The sequence below is a fragment of the Theobroma cacao genome, chromosome 2 (assembly GCF_053813885.1).
Source record: "Theobroma cacao isolate CCN51 chromosome 2, ASM5381388v1, whole genome shotgun sequence".
Taxonomy (NCBI): domain Eukaryota; kingdom Viridiplantae; phylum Streptophyta; class Magnoliopsida; order Malvales; family Malvaceae; genus Theobroma; species Theobroma cacao.
In genome coordinates, this window is record NC_142640.1 from 46531118 (window position 1) to 46550575 (window position 19458).

At 33.1% G+C, this 19458-nt stretch overlaps 1 non-coding gene across 1 annotated transcript; it reads left to right on the forward strand.

Moving 5' to 3' along the window:
- The first annotated feature begins 4741 nt into the window (after nucleotides 1-4741).
- LOC148764333 (small nucleolar RNA R71) lies at nucleotides 4742-4848 on the forward strand. The gene has a single exon (XR_016025008.1). It is a non-coding gene; the product is annotated as a small nucleolar RNA R71 (small nucleolar RNA).
- Nucleotides 4849-19458: the final 14610 nt, after the last annotated feature.

A 19458-nucleotide genomic window follows, 5' to 3' on the forward strand; every position in this document is an offset into this window, starting at 1 on the left:
AAATGATAAGTTAAAATTTATAAATAACATGAATGAAAAGTAATGACTAAAATAAACTATGTTGAGAAACTTGGGTTGCTTCCCAAGAAGCGCTTCGTTCAAAGTCATTAGCTGAACTTTTGTGGGGCTTGTTTGGGGTCGGTCTTCCTTAGTAATGCTTCAATTGTTGTCCATTCACCTTGAATGTCTCATTGGTCAACCCATCAACTATTTCCACTACTCCATATGGAAACACTTTTGATACACTAAAGGGTCTCAACCATTTTGATTTCAATTTCCATAGAAATAACTTTAATCGTGAATTGAACAACAAAACTTGCTGACTTGGCTCAAAATGTCGCTCGACAATCTTTTGATCATGCCATCTTTTTGTCTTTTCCTTATATAATTTGGCATTCTCATAAACATCCAAGCGAATTTCATTCATCTTATTTAATTGAAGCAATCTTTTCTCGCCCATTGCTTGTAAATCAAAATTTAATTTCTTGATGATCCAAAATGCACTATACTCCAATTCAACTAAGAGGTAACACATTTTTCCAAAAACCAAACGATATAGGGACATATCTATTGGAGTTTGGTAAGCTGTCCTATATACCCACAATGCATCTTCAAGTCTACTGGGACAATCCTTCCTTGATGGTGATACCACTTTCTCTAAAATTCTTTTGATTTTTTGGTTCGACACTTTTATTTGTCCAAATGTCTGAGGGTGATAAGCTATGGCTACCTTGTGTGTCACTCCATACTTCGCGAGTAACGCTGTGAAGTATTTATTGCAAAAATGACTCCTTTCATCACTCATGATAACTCTTGGTATACCGAATCTGATGAAAATGCTCTTTTTTAGAAATTTCATCACCATGTTAGCATCGTTTGCAGGCAGGGTTGAGGCTTCTACCCACTTTGACACATAGTCGACATCCACCAAGATGTATTGATTGTTGAATGACGATATGAATGGTCTTATGAAATTGATTCCCTAAACATAAGAAATCTCCACTTCTAAAATGTTGTTAAGCAGCATCTCATGTCTTTTGGAAATGTTCCCCACTCGTTGACATCTACCACAATGTAAAACAAAGTTATGAGCATTTTTAATAATGTTGACCAATACAAACCTGATTGAAGAACCCCCATATTCTGATGAGTGACAATGTCTCAACCGTTTTTAACTTTTTCTTCTAGAATGCACCCTTTTATAATTCTGTTAGCACATTGCTTGAACAAAGATGGTTCATCCCACATATAAAATTTAAGATCATGCAAAAATTTCTTTTTTTGTTAAGAAGTTATATTTAAAGGTAGAAGCTTACTTACAATGAAGTTGACATAATTAGCATACTAGGGTAATTTTTTTGACCAACATGTAACAATTGTTCATTAGAGAAAGTTTCGTTGATCAAAGGAACATCCTTACCTTGGTTGTCATGCTTTAACCTTGACAAATGGTCTACTACTTGATTTTTTGAACCTTTTCTATCCTTGATTTCTAAATCTAATTCTTGTAGAAACAGAATCCATCTTATTAATCATGGCTTGGCATTCCTTTTAGCAATCAAATACTTAATTGCAGAGTGGTCATTATAAACAACAACTTTAGTGTCAATCAAGTATGAATGAAATTTGTCAAATGCATACACAACAGTTAATAATTTTTTCTTAGTGGTGGTGTAATGCTTTTGGGTTTCAATCAAGGTTTTACTTGCATAACATATAGGGTGAAAAATTTTATTCTTTCTCTATCTAACACTGCACCTACAACATGATCACTAGCATCACACATAAGCTTAAATGGGAATGACTAATCAGGAACTACAATAATGGGTGCAGTTGTCAACTTTTTTTTCAATTCTTTAAATGGAGCATGACATGCATCATCAAATTTAAATGGGATATCTTTTTCTAAAATATTGCACAAAGATTTATCAATTTTGGAAAAATCCTTAATGAATCATCAATAAAAGCTAACGTGTCCAAGGAAATTCTAAATACCTTTTATCGAGGTTGGCAGTGGAAGCTTTTTAATGGTCTCAATCTTGGCTTTGTCCACCTCCAATCCTTTGCTAAACACCTTGTGAGCAAGAACAATGCCTTCCTGTACCATAAAATGACATTTCTCCCAATTTAAAACCAAGTTTGTCTCCTCACATCTTTGTAACACCTTATCAAGATTGAACAAACATTTATCAAAATTATGCCAATAATTAAGAAATCATTCATAAATACCTCTATGGTTTTCTCCACCATATCCAAGAAGATAGACGTCATGCACCATTGAAATGTGGCTAGAGCATTACACAGTCCAAATGGCATCCTTCTAAAGGTGAAAGTACCATAAGGACATGTGAAGGTTATTTTCTCTTGATCTTTTGGTGCTATGGCAATATGATTATATCCTAAGTATCTCTCCAAACAACAATAATACTTTCGTCCAACTAACCTATCCAACATTTGGTCAATGAAAGTTAAAGGAAAATGATCTTTCCTTGTGGCGTTGTTCAGTTTTCTACAATCCATGCATACTCTCCATCTAGTGACTGTCCTTGTGGGAATGAGCTCATTGTTTCGTTTGCCACCACTGTCATCCCACCTTTCTTTGGTACGCATTGCATCGAGCTTACCCATTCATTATCCCAAATAAAATAAATGATACCAACACTAGCCACTTGATTATTTTCTTCTTAACCACCTCTTTCATGATTGGATTCAATCCCCTCTGATACTTGATAGTGGCTTTGTGATTACCTTCCAACAAAATTTTATGCATACATATTAAAAGACTTATCCCCTTTATATCAACTATGGACCACCCCAAGTGCCTTTTTGTTCTCACTTAAAACTCTAAGCAACTTTCTTCCTACTTGTTAGTAAATTCAAATGCCACAATCACTAAAAGAATAGATGAGTATCCAAGATATGCATACCTCAAATGATTCAAAAATGGTTTGAGGTCCAACTTAGAAGGATTCTCAATTGAAGGTTTCATTGGTGAAGACGAAGACGAAACAAATCTAACAACTCAAACTGAGTTCTCAACACCTAAGATGGGGCATTCAATGCGTTGACACATTCTATAACCTCTTCATTATTGGGCTCAAGTTAAAAAATCAATGATACTTCAAGTTGGTCAGTGGGATGATTTTCCATGAAGACTTCACTTGTGGCCCTATTTACCACATCAATTGCAAAACACTCATCATGATCATTAGTAAACTTTCAGGCTTGAAAAATATTAAATGTTACCTCTTGATCTTTTACTCGTAGAGTAAGTTCTCATTTCTTAACATCTATGAGTGTTCTAGCTATGCGTAAAAATGGTCTCGTAAAGATAATAGGAACTTCTCTATCTTCCTCCATATCAAGAACTATAAAGCTTGTTGGGAATATGAATTTATCCACCTTTACAAGCACATTTTTCACTATACCTTTTAGATATATGAGAGTTCTATCTACCAATTGAAAGGTCATAGTGCCGAGCTTGATCTCCCCAAAACCTAACTTGTTATAGATTGACAACGACATCAAACTAATACTTATCCCTAAATCACTCAAAGCCTTAACAAAGAATAACACACCAATTGTGCATGGACTAGTAAAGCTACTTAGGTCTTTAAATTTTAGAGGGAGCTTATTTTGAATGATTGCACTACACTCCCTAGTGAGTGCCACTGTCTCAAACTCACCCAATCTCCTCTTTTTGGATAAAATGTCCTTTAGAAATTTTACATATGAAGGAATTTGCTCTAGTACCTTTACAAATGGAATATTGATGTGAAGTTTTTTAAACACTTCCATAATTTTCTGAAACTGACTCTCCTCTTGTTGCTTCTTGAAATGTTGAGGAAAATGTGATGGTGGTGCAATTGCGTTAGTCACTTCTGCTTAACACTGTTCATTAGACTTTGAAATTTGAGTCCCACTTTCCACACTATTATCCTTTTGTGCAACGTTCTGTGGTCAGCTTTCAACCTCCTTTCCACTTTTCAAAGTGATGGCCATGACATGTTCTTTGCCCCTTCTCCTTGGATTTGCTTCTGTATCACTAGGCAATGTTCCTTAAGGTTGATTGTTTAATAAATTGGCAAGTTAACCAACCTGAGTTTCAAGGTTTCGGAGTGATACTATTTGACTCTGAATGAAAGCTATTAGATTTTACATGATGTTATCATTCTGTGTCGTGTACTGCCTTAGCAAATCTTCTATAACGGTCTTTTTTTTTTAGATAGGTGCTCTGGCTTGCTGTTGGAATCTCAGAAGTGCATTTAGCCTTGAAGTTGAGGAAGAGTTTTGATTATTGGCCTAAGAGAAATTTGGATGGTTCCTTAGCCTTGGCTTTTAAGTGTTGGAATAAAGGTTATATTGTTGTCTAGTCCCCATAAATTACACTATTTCCATCAAACTTGGGCATTGATGGCTTGCATGATTGTCTCCACAATATTCACAAGTTACAAAAGGACTTTGAATGGAGTTAGTACCAAAAAATTTAAGTGTCTTAGTTAGAACTGTTACCTAAGTATATAGTGTTGACATGGCATTTACATCATGAATTCCAAGTACTCTCTTATGCATTGCTCACTTTGTTGGCCACTAGTAGTTGTTTGTAGCCATCTCCTTTAACAAATCGTATGCCTCGACAATTGATTTAGCCATTAAAGCTTCTTCCACGACGACATCAATGATGGTTAGGACATGACCATTCAAACCATTGTAAAATGTCTAGACCTAAAGCCATTTTGGAAGACTATGATGAGGACAATGTCGAAGTAATTCTTTGTATCTTTCTCTAGCCTCATACAATGATTCAGAATCTTGTTGTCGGAATGATGTAATATCATTCCTCATTTTCGCTGTCTTAGTTAGAGGAAAGAACTTGGGAAGGAACTTTTGAGATCCCATGTTATTATTGAGCCAGAGGGGAATGCATTTAGCCATGCTTTAACTTTATCCCTCAATGAGAAAGAAAAAGCCTTAAACGAATTGTATCATTTGTGACACCATTGTGTTTGAATGTATCACAAAATTCCCATAAGTTTGATATATGGCCATTTGGATCATCATTTGGAGGGCCCTAAAACTGGATTGAGGTTTGAATCATGGTGATGATAGCTAGCTTGATCTCGAAATTGTTTGCTTGAATAGCTAGCCTTTGAATGCTTGATGGAATTCTTTGTATCAAAGGAACAACATAATCTCTTAAGCAATGATTTTCAACTATTACATGCTCTTGGATTTACTACTCACTCTGTTGATCAGCCATTGTATTTATTGGAGCAAAATCTTGTTGATTTTCTCATCGAAGTTTGCAGAACGTTCTCTTAATTTCTAGATCACAAGGTATAATCTCCAAGCTTTTTATTTTTCTCATGCAACGACTAAACACACCTGCAAAACAAAGAAATAAAATTTAAATTAAGACTACTCTGTGAAATTTTAATATTAGCAAATAACAAAGAAAACAAAATCCCTAGCAATGATGCCAAAAACTTAATATTAAATTTTCACGTACATGCAAGCTATTGCAAACAAGTAATATAGTAGAAATAAAGTATTATCCCCATATGGATTTGTTTCTAAATTTTCACTAAGTACTAAAATTTTATAACAAATTAATCTTATTTAAGTAACCAAAAATTGAAAAAAAATCTAATTAATAATGAAATTAAAATAAATACTAAAATATAATCAAGAAGAACAATAGACTAAAGACCTAGGATACCAATTCCTCTCATTATTTATCTTCTTAGGTGGTTTTACTAACCTAGGATCTAAGACTATATATAAGTCTCCATCGAGATGCTCGTACATATACCTAACTTAATTAGTTCTCTATATGTATATAGAAATCAATTAAATTAAGTTCATTAAGCAAGTGTCCTAATTTGGCTATGTATGGAAATTGACATAGGTCTACCTGAATCGTGATTCAGATCACCTAAGTGATGTGAACATACACTATTTAAATCTTAATCCAATCTAAAATCTCTCTACCGAGTTTCAATTAGATTTACAAATCAATTATTGTTGATCAAGCAATTAAAGGCATTAAGAACATATTTGAATAAGTAAAACTATACCTATTCATGATAAGTAAAAGAGAAAAAAAATTTAGACTACATGTTGAAATTTATTATAATCCTAGAAAAGCAAATTAGTTCTTGATATCTAAATAAAAAAATATCCAAAGAAATTCAGTCATGAATTCAAAACAAGAAATCAATATAACAAAAAAGAGAGAAATAAACTAATATTGAAGCTTGGTTAATCTCGAATTTCTCTCAATTGCTCTTGATTTCTTACTTAATTCTTAGATCTAATTCTCCAAAAAACCTACTGCTGTTCTTTCTCTTGAATGCTCTGAAAAAGTCCCTTAAAAATGTGCAAGGTGCCTTAATTTCCAAATTTCCATCATAAATTTTATTTTTGGAAATCGAGGCTGTGCCGCAACCATGACTCCTTGGTGCCGCGGCACCGTGGCACTTTAGCCTCGGGCCAAAGTATGATGCCCTTCAATCATCTAGAGTCATCTCCATAATCTTCCCAACGCTACAGCTCTAGCTCCTTTAGCATCGCGATCATCAGTAACTCAAGGCCGCGACCTCTAGTCACCATACTACTTTGTGCAAAACTGCATCCATCCATCATTTTCCGACATAGTTTTCATCTTGAGTTTATCCAAACTGGGTAAAGTAGTAAACATGAAAATTATATCCCATTCTTTTATCTTTCCAATGGATGAAGAATTACACCCATTGGACTTCTGTAACATAAGTTATCTTTGAATTACTATAGCATGTACGAATAAAGCCTTCTCCACACCTATGCTATTTTGACTCAAATGCACCTTTCTCATCAAATATTCTGCACAAAAATCATGAGAGAAATTAACAATAACTCTTCTTAAAGTAAATTAAAAGCAAAATAAAATAAAATTGAACTAAAACAACTTAAATTAACTACTCAACATGTAATCTAACTAAATTTCAAAAAAATAAAAAACATTTAATCTAACTTAAACTAGTAAAACACCTTAAATGCTAAATCTAAATCTAAAATCTCAAAGATCTAACTACTTAAGCCCTCAAAATGTGTTAAAATAAATCTATATAATAGAGTTATCAGAAGTCACTTAGCAATTTTGACTTTAGGCTTTTAAGATAAACCATAAATTTCTTGTTACTATGCTTAGATTGTTTCAATTAAAGAGATCTATGGTTTGAGGTTTTAGAAAATTTTAAATTTCGCTGCATACTCTTATCCACTATATCCTATAAACCTTAAAAAAGTTTGATCACAAACTTTATAAGATAAATTCTAAAACATTAGAAAATTAATTTAAAAAAAAAGGCTTCATAGTAGTCAAACATTTGGGGTAGTAAAACTTAATTTCTAGACCCCATGGGGTCTGAACCTATCATTTTACCACTAATTTCTAGCCCCATTGGGTCTCAGCTTATCATTTTACCACTACAATTAATCACGTTAGATATCCATCCTTTTACAACATAGATTTATTTTTATGCCAACCGTAAACTCAAAGGTATTTATACTACCATGAAGCTGCCATTTTATTTTAGTATTAGACGCACCTTTCAATTGAAAAACATGATGTTTCACGACATACTAAAGTTTAAGATTGACTATTACAAAAAGTTGGCATAATACAGTTGCTTCAGTCCCTCAAATACCATCCATGATTCTATTTGCTTGATATACTTCATTAAAGTTATTTGTGTTGACTTCATCAAAACCTTCAATTGCAAAATGGTGTAATTGCTCTTTTTTGAACAACTTCATGGTTAAGACAATAGTCTTCCTGATGCTTGACCTTCCTAGTCTAAAATAGCTTCTTGGGAATAGAATTATATCGAGTTCTTGGTCTGTCACCTCAAATAGGAGTTCTAATTCTATCCCACTTCAATAAAAAATAAGGTGGTTCACAACACTTGATGATAAAGACTAGAATTTCATCAACAACAAGCTCTCAGTCACTTTTGAGTTCTTAACATAACATTTAGCATCTGAAGCACTACCATTTGAAATGTTCTCTATTTCTTCTTGGCTTTTAGTTTTATTTTTGACAAAATAAAATGAGATTGTCCAAGTTTTGGGAACTTCGACATTCCTTGATACAATAAAAATGAGTAAAAGCAATGTAGAAGTTTTAAAATGATTGCATAACATTCATATTTAAAAAGGTAAATTTCATATTTTCAAGTTAAGAATACTATTATTGTCACATACCTCTCCAAATATTTTTAATTGCAATGATTGATAAAATCATTAGTATGCATTTTGAAGATGCCATCAAGGCGTTTAAGTAGTTTCCCAACATCATTTAACCATAAAACATACTAAGCCTTCAATACCTGAGTGTACCTTTACTTTTTCACTACTTTAATTGAGCAGATTACATAAAGATATCCAACCTTGAATTGTTTTAAGACCATAGAAGAGCTTATAAAATTTGACAACTGTTGATATCAAATCGGCCTTAATTTGTTAATTTACAATAGGTGTTATATATCTAAAATACAAATTCAAACTATTGTTACAATTTGAATAAAATAGAATCAACTGGTTGGGTGACTTGAGTTGATTTAGTAATCAAGAGAGAATTTGCAGAAATTGTTACTAACTTATAGTTAACTTTTTTTGCTAACTTGGTCATGTTCCTTATATGTCCTTGCAAGATGGTGGAGCCATCAATAACACTTATCTTTGATTGAAGAAATAAAAGTCTTGATCGAGGTAAAGGCTTAGTGAGCACATTTGTAAGTTGATCAGTAATTGAAATGTAAGAAACTTGGAGTTGTCCATATTGAACATTTTGAAGAACAAAGTGGTAGTCAACTATTAAGTGTTCATTCTTGAATGAGTTATTGGATTGGCACTCAAATATGTTGCTTCAACATTATCATAATGTAGAACTAAAGTTTGAGAGGATGAGAAATGCAACCTAGCAAAAGATTTTTAATCCATAGAAGTTCTAATGTAGTGTTGACAATTGCTTTATATTCAGCTTCGGTTGTTGATCTTGCAACATATCGTTGTTTGGAAGATTTCCAAGAGATAGGGTTGCTGCCAAGATAAATGACATACACAGTGGTTGATGATCGATCATCTAAGTTGCCTCTTAATCCGAATCATCGAAAGCTAAAATTTGCAGAGAGAAGTGTTTCTTTAAGAATAACCCATGGTAAATAGTGGCGTTTAGGTATCATAGAACTCATTTGAGACTAAACCAATGAATTTGACTTGGTGAGTGCATAAACTAGGACAATTTCTTGATAGCATGAGGAACGTCAGGTATAGTCATAGAAAGATACTGTAAAGACCCAATTAACTTGCTAAAAGCAATAACATTAGCTACATTGGAGTCATCTTTTAATTGCAACTTAACATTAGTATATATTTATGCTGAGATAGGAACATGCCATGAGATATAGATATCACGTCAACACCTAAGAAGAAATTAAGTCTGTTAAGATCTTTTTGAGAGAATCTATTGGCGAGTTTAGTGAGAAAAGTAGTCATAGCAACAGAATTATTCCCTAACTAATAAGTCATCAACATAATCTAAAAAATAAATCAAAATAGAATCCTTAGCATAGGTGAATAATAAGGCATCTGAAGTAGAATTTTGGAAACCATGGCTAAGTAGAAATGAACTCAATTCCTTATACCAGGCTTAGGGAGCTTGTTTGAGGCCATAAATAGCCTTGTTTAACTTACAAATATGATAAAGATTATCCTTGTCAATAAAGCATATAGGTTGTGCCATGTAAACCTCATCAATCAATGTGCTTTGAAGAAAGGCATTGTTAACATCTAGTTGTTGAATAGGCCAACCATAAGCTAATGCAATGCATAGTACTACTTTGGTTGTAGTTGGTTTTATGATAGGACTAAAAGTGTCCTTATAATCAATTCTTGCTTATTGGTGGAATCCTTTGGCAGCTAACCTGGCTTTATATCTTTTAATGGTGCCATTTGATTTTCTTTTGACTCAAAAAATCCATTTGCAACCAACTATATTATGCTTGGAGTTGGATGGAACAGACTCCCATGTATGGTTTTTGACCAAAGCTTTAAACTCGTTTGTCATAGCATGCCTCCAGTTGGGATCAGTTACTGCTTGACTGACATAAGTAGGTTCATGTGGAAAAGGTAAAAGGTGTTTAATGGTCTAAAATGTTTTCTTAAGCTTAAAAATATTGTTCTGGGATCAAACGATCATTGGATGTGTTATTACTACAGGTTGTGGTGATTGTGCATCAGAAAGGTGAACCATGTCTCGAGCAAAATTCATTCCAAGATCATTTCTTGAAGAAGAATTTAAGACAGTAGAGGTTGAATTAATGGTCTAAGCATTAGATTGTTGAGTTGAATAAGCACTTGTCACAGTTTCCAAGTTTATAGGTATTGAGCCATTAAATCCAAATGGTTGAAATATATTGGGGGAAAATGGTGAAGTACATTTTTATAAAAAAGGACCTAAAATATTATTTTGATGGATTAAAGAAAAAGGAAAATTTGATTCTTGAAATTGAACATGTCGAGAAATAATTTTTTTTAGTTTCTAGATCATAGCACTTGTAGGCACTTTATGTGGTGGAGTAACCCAAAAAGACACATTGTTTGGATTTTGGTGAGAGCTTATGGTTATTGTATGGTTTAATCTAAGGGGAACAAAGGAAACCGAAAACTCTAAGCTTGGTATAATTTGATTTAGCATTAAACAAACTTTCAAAAGGAGATTTATTTATAGAATTGGTGTGAAAAGTTTATTCATTAAATAAATAGCTTGATGTAATAATGTTAGGCTAGTTTTAACAATGTGCCTATGTCTTTACTCATCAGTTCCATTTTGCTTTGGTGAGTAAAGTAGAGTGGTGAGAAAAGAAATGCCATAAGCTCCAAGGTAAAAGGTTAATTTTTTATATTCTCCACCATTATTAGAATATATGGTGATGATTGAAGTGCCAAAATTTTTTTCTATTTTAAATGAAGGAAACAAGACATAAACATTTGATTTTTGTTTTAAAGGGAAAAAACCAAATATATTTAATGTAGTGATCAACATAGATAACATAGTAGCAAAAACCATTTATGGATGTAATAGGAGATGGCTCCTAAACATCAGTGTAAATGAGCTTTAAAGGTTTGGAACTAGAAAGAGTAGAATTATAAAATGTTAATTTGTGACTTTTATTACATGAACATGAGTCACAACGTGACAATTTATTTGAAGCATCAAAAGATAAACCAAATGATTTTAGCATAAAGTGAAGAATTTGAGAGGATGGGTGGCCAAGTCGATTATGCTAGACAACAGGTGAGATTTTGGAAATGACCAAGGCTATTGCATTGCTTCGAAAATGTGGCAGGTGTCTTGGAAGCTCATACAGATCATCTTTACTTAGGCTTTTCATTAAAGGTGCCTTTGTGCTTAAATCCTTCACTAAAAAATTGAAAAGGAAATAATTCAATTGAAACATAGTTAGTTTTGCAAATTTAGAGACTAAAATTAGGTTTCTTTTCATGCTAGGCACATGGAAAAGATTAGAAAATTGAATAGGATAGTTGAACATATGTGTTTAATGTTCAAACCTGTACCATCACAAATTGTGATTTCATTTAGACCACCATACTCAGAATAAAATGAAAGATTATTTAAGTCGAAAGTGACATGATGAGAGGCTCCCAAGTCAACTACCTAATTCTTGTCATCGTGTGATCGAAAGGAGTGCACAAAATTAGCAACATGTTCCTTGGCAACTGTGTTGTTGGACTTACAAGTCTTAGCAAAACATCATGGTTTTTCACAAAGTTGGCAAACTAATTTGGAGCAATTAGAAGTATGAGTAGGAACAAACTTTTTCCTAGAATAGTTGAAATTGGTATGATCGTTTGGAAAGGAAAAATTTCTTCTGAAGTTACCTTTTTTGTTTGGAAAATTACCTCTATATTTTCTACATAATTTGCTTTGATAGTAAAGACTGAATAGGACTCTTTTTGTTTGATAGCTACTTCATAGTTTGTAAGCCTGTCATGGAGTTCTTCAATGAAATAGTAGACTTCCTAACTTGAATGGTAGTACATAATTCCTTGAATTTTGGTCCAAATCCATTCAAAATGAATATGATCAAATCTTGTTCAGTTACTGAAGCTTGAGCCATGGCTAGTTCATCAGTTATGGTCGTCATAAACTGTAGATAATTTACAATGGTCCAGCCTTATTGTGTAGAAAGTGTTAACTTTTTCTTCAGAGATATTACTCTGGTACAAGTCTTACTAGCAAATAGTTTGGTGGGTTTTTCCTATGCTTCTTGAGAATTTTTTTACTGTTGTAATGAAAGGGAGAATTGATTTTGAGACAGAAGCTATAATCACATGAAGAATAAATTAATCTTGACAATACCAAAAATATATTCTAGATTTCGTGTTTGTGTTTCTCTAATAGAAATCATTATTAGGGAACAAGTTGTTTTACCAGTGAGATAGCTAAGGAGATCATGGCCTGCAAGAAGTGATTTAAACTGGATTTGCCATAAAGGAAAATTAACTGATGTTAATTTAGTAGTAGCTGAGTTACTGCATTAATAGAGATATGAGTAGGAGTTGTTGTTTGATTATTGGTTGAAGTGGTTAGGGAAGAATTTGTGACACCTATGGAGAAAAAAAAATGGATCAAAGCTAGCTAAGCAAAATGCTTTAATAACATATAAAATCTGACGGTCGATGTGTAACATCCCACTCTTGGATGTTAATTTAATAAAATATTTTGGTCAATTAAGGTGAATCATGGATGTTAATAATGTGAGAAGATATGTGGAAGTGAAAGAGGTGACATGAAAAATAAAATAATAATGTGATAATAAAATAATATTAATTTATTGGTGATAGGTGAATAAAATGGTGTAATATCGAAAGTGGATTTTCAAGAGCCAAGTTTGGCCAAAGTGGGGGAGTGAAGAATTTACAACTTGAAGAATTTTACGATAGGAAAGGTTTCTGTGAGAGTAATTAAAATTAAAAAACCTATGGGCAATTAACCCATCCTTAAATTAAAAATAACTAAATAAATATATGTATAAAATGAGTGAGAGGACAACACAAGGTTATCCCCTATGAATTAGTGGGGTGACAACACAACTCACCATGTTTTAACAAACAAAACAAAATATAAACTATGCAAATGGGTAAAGGAAATGCAAAACTGTTGGATAAGTTGCCATGGTGAACAAAAAGAGAAGGTTGAAGGTGTTTTTGGGCTCATGTTGCTTATTTAGAGTGTACATAGCATGATTCAAGGCTGAAGGTCTAGCATTGTTTAAATATTTACTAGGATAAATGTCTTGTTGGAAATAAAGTACGGTCTAATGTTGCTAAGCTTAAGCTTGGCTAAAAGTCGAGCATGGTTTAAATATTTATTGGGATAAATGTCTTGCTAGAAATAAAGTATGGTCTTATGTTCCTAAGTTTAAGCTTAAGTTTAAAGTTGGGTTTGTGAACGATTAGCTCAGAATTGATTTTAATGTTGATTGGTTAAAAGCTAAGCCATTAAAGTAAGGGATTTGATGCTTGAATGTTAGGCATAAATTGTAGTTTATTGTTAGTTGAAAGTGTAGGAAACTAACTTAAGTTAAAAAATAATTCTACAACTTTGAATACTAAAAAAAATAAAAATAAAGAAGTTGTGTTCTGTTTTACATGCTGGGAAAGTTTAAGAAGATTTATTTGGGAGGCTCAAGTATATGTGCTTGGAAGCTCTAAGAGAAATACATTGAAGCTTAAGGAATGCTTTGTTTTTCTACCCATGAATTCCCAAGCAAATTCCTTCAAGCTTGATTTGCTTAATTCATGCATTCGACTTAAATTGATATTTCTTAGGCTTGCAAGGTGACGTTGGGACTTTGTGAAAACACCAATCGTGGCAAGTTAGAAACCCCATTAAGGTGAACACCAATTATGGTGAGGTTAGAAAACCCCATTAAGGTGAAAAATAGTCAAAATCCCACTTTGATTGGCTAAACCAACGATATTAAAATCTCTTACTCTTTTAAAAAGAATCTAGAGAAAATAAGCAATCCTGCTTATTAAAGAAAATATTCTTTATTAATTCTCAACTTCAATGTTTCTAACAATTAACCTAAGAGGACTTTATATAACTATTTCTAAAGAAGAAAGTCTTTTAACTTTCCCCTGTGGGATTATTATAATTTCTAAATAAAAATAAATAAAAGGAAATAACCTTGGAGTACAAGTAAAGTAAAGATAACTTAACCTAACCTAACGTAATGTGCAAGTAACCTAAATAATCTTCTTGAACTTAATGTGTGAGAAACCTACTAACATACTCCTATATCATTCTTCCTAAATTGGAGAAAAAATCACCTTCAAGACCCATGTCTTCTTTGTCTTTTCTATAGTAGGTAGAGAGATCAGCTATGTTGAAGGTAGAAAAAACTTTATAATCTCCAAGAAGTTCGATCTTGTAAGCATTTTCATTAATATGTTCTAAGACTCGAAATGGTCCATCAACTCGAGGAGATAATTTTGCACGAGACTTAAGAAAACGTTTTTTCCTTAAGTGAATCCACACTAAATCTCTTTCCTTAAAACTAGCTGACTTTTTATGCTCGTTGGTTTGCTTTCGGTATTTGGCAATTTGATGAATAATCCTCTCTTGAACTTCTTCATGAAACATCTTGATTTCCTTAATATGTTTTTCAGCATGAACACCGAATTCATGAGTAGTTGGTAACATAAGAAAGTCTCAAGGACTAAGAGGATGTTTTCCATACACTACTTCGAATGGACATCTTCTAGAGGTTTGGCTTAAAGAATTATTGTAAGAGAATTCCGTTTGTACTAACACAAGATCCCATTACTGAATATGTTTGTCCACAAAGCTTCTCAATAAGTTTCCCAAACTTTTGTTGACCACTTTTGTTTGACCATCCATTTGAGGGTGACTTGTTGAACTAAATTGCAAGTGAGTTTCCATTTTCCTCAAGAGCGTTCACCAAAAATAACTCACGAACTTCACATCTCGATCTAAAGTTATGGTTTTTAAAATTCCATGGAGACATACAATTTATTTAAAATACAAATCAGCTATGTGAGAAGCATCACTTGTTTTATGACATGGCACAAAATGAATCATTTTGAAAAATTTGTTGACGACCACCATTACAAAATCTTTTTGCCTTTGGGTTCTTGGCAAAGCCAAAACAAATCCATACTCACATCTATCCAAGGAGCTTCAAGAATGGGTAACGGTTTATACGTACTAGTGTTTTGATTTCTATTCATGCTAGTGAGGCAAGTATGACACCTTCGAATATGTCAAATAACGTCTCGTTCCACCTTGGGCCAATAAAATTTTTTTTTCACAAGAGCCAATGTTTTGTCTTTCCAAAAATGTTCAACTAATCCTCCATTATGAGCTTCCCAAATAATAGTTATGCATAGAGAACATTGAGGGATGCATAGTTGATTACTTTTCAAAAGATACCCTTATTTTTGGTGAAATTGTTGATAAAGATGTTGAGAACTAGATTTCCATGTCTCACCCAATTCAGAATCTTTCTCATACAATTCTTTCGCAACTTCAAAACCAATAACCTTTAATTGTAAGGTAAAAAGAAGAGTAAGACGACGACTTAAAGCATCAGCTATTTTGTTTTGCACACCTGACTTGTGCTTGAGGAGAATTGGAAAGGCTTGAAGAAACTCACTCCAAAGTTGCATGTCGACAATTAAGCTTGTGTTGTAAGTTGAGGTGTTAAAGGGCTTTATAGTCAGAATACAAGACGAATTCTTTTGGCAATAAATAATGGCTCCAATGGTCTAGGGCTTGAATAATAATATTAAACTCTTTATCATACATTGAGTATTTCAACTTTGCATCATTGAGTTTCGCACTAAATAAGGCAATTGTTTGTCCCTCTTGAGATAGAACAACACCGATACTTACATTTGAGGCATCACAATCAACTCCAAACACCAAATCAAAATTCGAAAGTGCAAGCACTAGAGCCTTAGTAATCCTCTCTTTTAATTCCTTAAAGCTATGTTATGTCTCGATACTCCATATAAAACTATCTCGTTTGAGGCATTCAATAAGTGGATCAGCAATAGAACTAAAATTTTTTATGAAACGTCGATAAAAAGAGGTTAATCTATGAAAGCTTCGAATGTCATGAAGTGACTTTAGAACTAATCAGTTGATAATAGCATCAACTTTGCTTTGGTCCACTTCAATTCTTGGACTTGACACAACATATTCCAAGAAGATACCTTTATTTGTCATAAATTTTCAGTTCTTTAAGTTAGTAGAAAGCTTTTACTCTTAAAGTACTTCAAAAATCTACCGTAAATGTTCCAAATGCTCTTTTTGATTTCTACTATACACCAAAATATCATTAAAATAAACCACAACAAACTTCTCAATAAAAAAAGGCGGAATACCTGGTTCATTAAGAGCATAAAGGTGCTGGGTGCATTAAAGAGACCAAATGGCATAACTATCAATTCATACAATGCATCACGAGTTTTAAATATAGTTTTTCATCCATCTATAGGTCACATTTGAATTTATTGATAACTACTATGTAGACTAATCTTCGAGAAAATAATAACATCATACAATTGATCCAACAAATCATCAAGTCTAGGAATGGGAAAACGATACTTGATGGTGATTTTGTTCACGGCACAACTATCAATGCACATACGCCATGTTCCATTTCTTTTTGGAACTAATAAAGTAGGAATAACACTAAGGTTAACATTTTCTTTTACGAGGTCTTTCTCTAAAAATTATTTGACTTGACTTTGTAACTCCTTATGCTCTTGTGAACTAATGTGATAAGCAGGCTTGTTTGGAATTAAAGAACTAAAAATAAGATCAATGTTATGCTAAATATCTTGCATTGGTTGCAGTTCGTGGTGTATTTCATCAGGTACAACATCACAGAACTCTTAAATTATGGGCTTGACATCCTTGGGTAAGGATAAAGATACTTCATTCTCCTTACAAACTAATAAAAGGTATAAGAGGCTTGACTCACGATAAGCTTTGTTTAGGCTAGACACATAGATGATGAGTGCTTTATCTTCTTTTTGTCTCTTTGGTCAGTCTTTAGACTTTAGTAAAGTCAACATAATTTTTACTCAATCCTTGATGAAGCAATAAACATTCTTGTATCTGTCATGGTGAGCTCCACGATCATATTGCTATTAGTGTCCCAACAACAAGTGGCATGCATCCATTGGGATAACATCACACCAAACTTCATCTTGATACTTTTTTTCAATAGAGAATTGAACATAACAACGTTTCGTTACCTTAACTTCATTTCCTTTTCTTACCCATCGTAGCTTGTAAAGATAAAGGTGTGCCTTAGTTGGAAGATTTAACTTTTCCACCATGTAGTTATCAACAACGTTTTAATAGCTTCCATTATCAATAATGACATTACAAACCTTCTGACGTCTAGGCATTATAAAGCCACCTGGGTGTTGTGAAACACACCAATTATGGTGAGATTGAAAACCCCATTAAGGTGAATCACCAATCTTGGCAAGATTGAAAACCCTACTAAGGTGAAAAATAGTCAAAATCCCACTTTGGTTGGCTAGGCCAAAGATGCTAAAACCTCTTACTCTTTAAAAAGAGCTTAGAGAAATAAGCACTCATGGTTAAGAAAATATTATTTATTAACTCTCAACTTGAATGTCTCATAACTAAGTCTAAAGGACCTATTTATAGTATTATATGCCCACGTCCTAATGAAACTCTACTTCTAGTTACCTAATACAATTAGAATAATTAACAAGAGATTTAAATAAAATATGTGTTCTATTCCTAAATAGAACATGACTAGCTTAAAGTCCTAATACAAGTAAAAGAAGAATTCTATTATACTTATAATTCATAAATAACAATATTATACTCTTAAATCAACTAAAATTAGCAAAAACTAAAAGTAAATAAAATACAATCCTAGACGCTCTTGCTTCACTTTCCCTTGGGATGTGGACCTTGCATAGAAGATATTATGGCTAAGCCAACTTTCATCTTCAGTCATCATAGCAGTGTTGAAGTTACAACGAACAATAAGAGCTTCTCCATGGTTAGTAGGAACTTCTTCTATCTCATCTTCATTGAATATTTCTAGTTCATCCTCTACTTCTTCCATGATAGGTTCTTCCATAACTTTTTCTTCTACTAAGGAGATAATTCTTCGATTTGGACAATTGGAAGCAATATACCCAAATCCTTGACATTTGAAGCACGAGTAGGAGTTGTTTCTTTATCATTATTGCTTGAAGTTTTGGAAAAGTATACCTTTGGAGGTGAAAAATGTCTCCCATGGTTTGAGGTAAAATCTTTTTGTCTTGATGAACTCACTAAGCCTTTTCATGATCGTTTTTTCTCAACCTTTAATGCTAATTTGATGACATTATTTAAGTTCCAATATGGTTGTAGTTGAACAACATTTGCAATTTCAACTTTGAGACCTCCAAGATAACGAGTTACAGTTTGCTCTTCAGGTTCAAGGGCATCATACTTCATGTGAAATTGTTCGAACTCCAATGTATATTCTTCCACCGACATTGTTTTCTGCCTCAAGTTATGAAATTTAATAAAAATTTCTTGTCGACAGTGCCCAGGAAGGAATTTACATTTGAGTTCTTGACGCATTTTATCCCATGTTCTAATCTTGTTATGGCCTTTTCTTTCTCATTGTCGTTTAAGATTTTTCCGCCAAATAGAGGCATGCTTTTTTAATTTGATAGCAACAAGCCTCACACATTTTTCATCAAGAACATCTTTGAGCATGAAAACTTTTTCCACTATGTAGAGCCAGTCAAGAAAAACATTAGGGTGAAACCTTCCTTCAAACTTAGGAATGTCTATCTTGATTCCTAAATCTTTATTAGCAGTAGTTATCAAACAAAGTATAGGTACTTCTTCATTAGAAGATAATTCTTGATGGAAATGATTGGTATTATCCTTTTCATCATTAGAGCTATTGTTGTTGATCTTAGAAGCATCACGTCTTACGAGTTACTCTTGTAATTTTTGAACTTGGTGACTGAATTCCTTAACCATGATTTCGTGATCTTTTCTTTAACGATTTTGGTGTCTTGGTGGTATTTTATTATATGGCGATGATGATGTAGTGATGCTACAAAAAATGATGATAGAACTATAAAACAATAAAAGAGACAAAATTACCCGAACAAGGAGAGTCAAAACCAAACAACGAACTTGAACTACGCAGCGAACAATGATCCTCCTACTTTGGTACCAATTGATGCCGAGGTGTTGTGAAAACATTAAGGTGTTGTGAAAACATTAATAGTGGTGAGGTTAGAAACCCCACTAAGGTGAATACCAATTTTGGTGAGGTTAGAAACTCCACTAAGGTGAAAATAGCC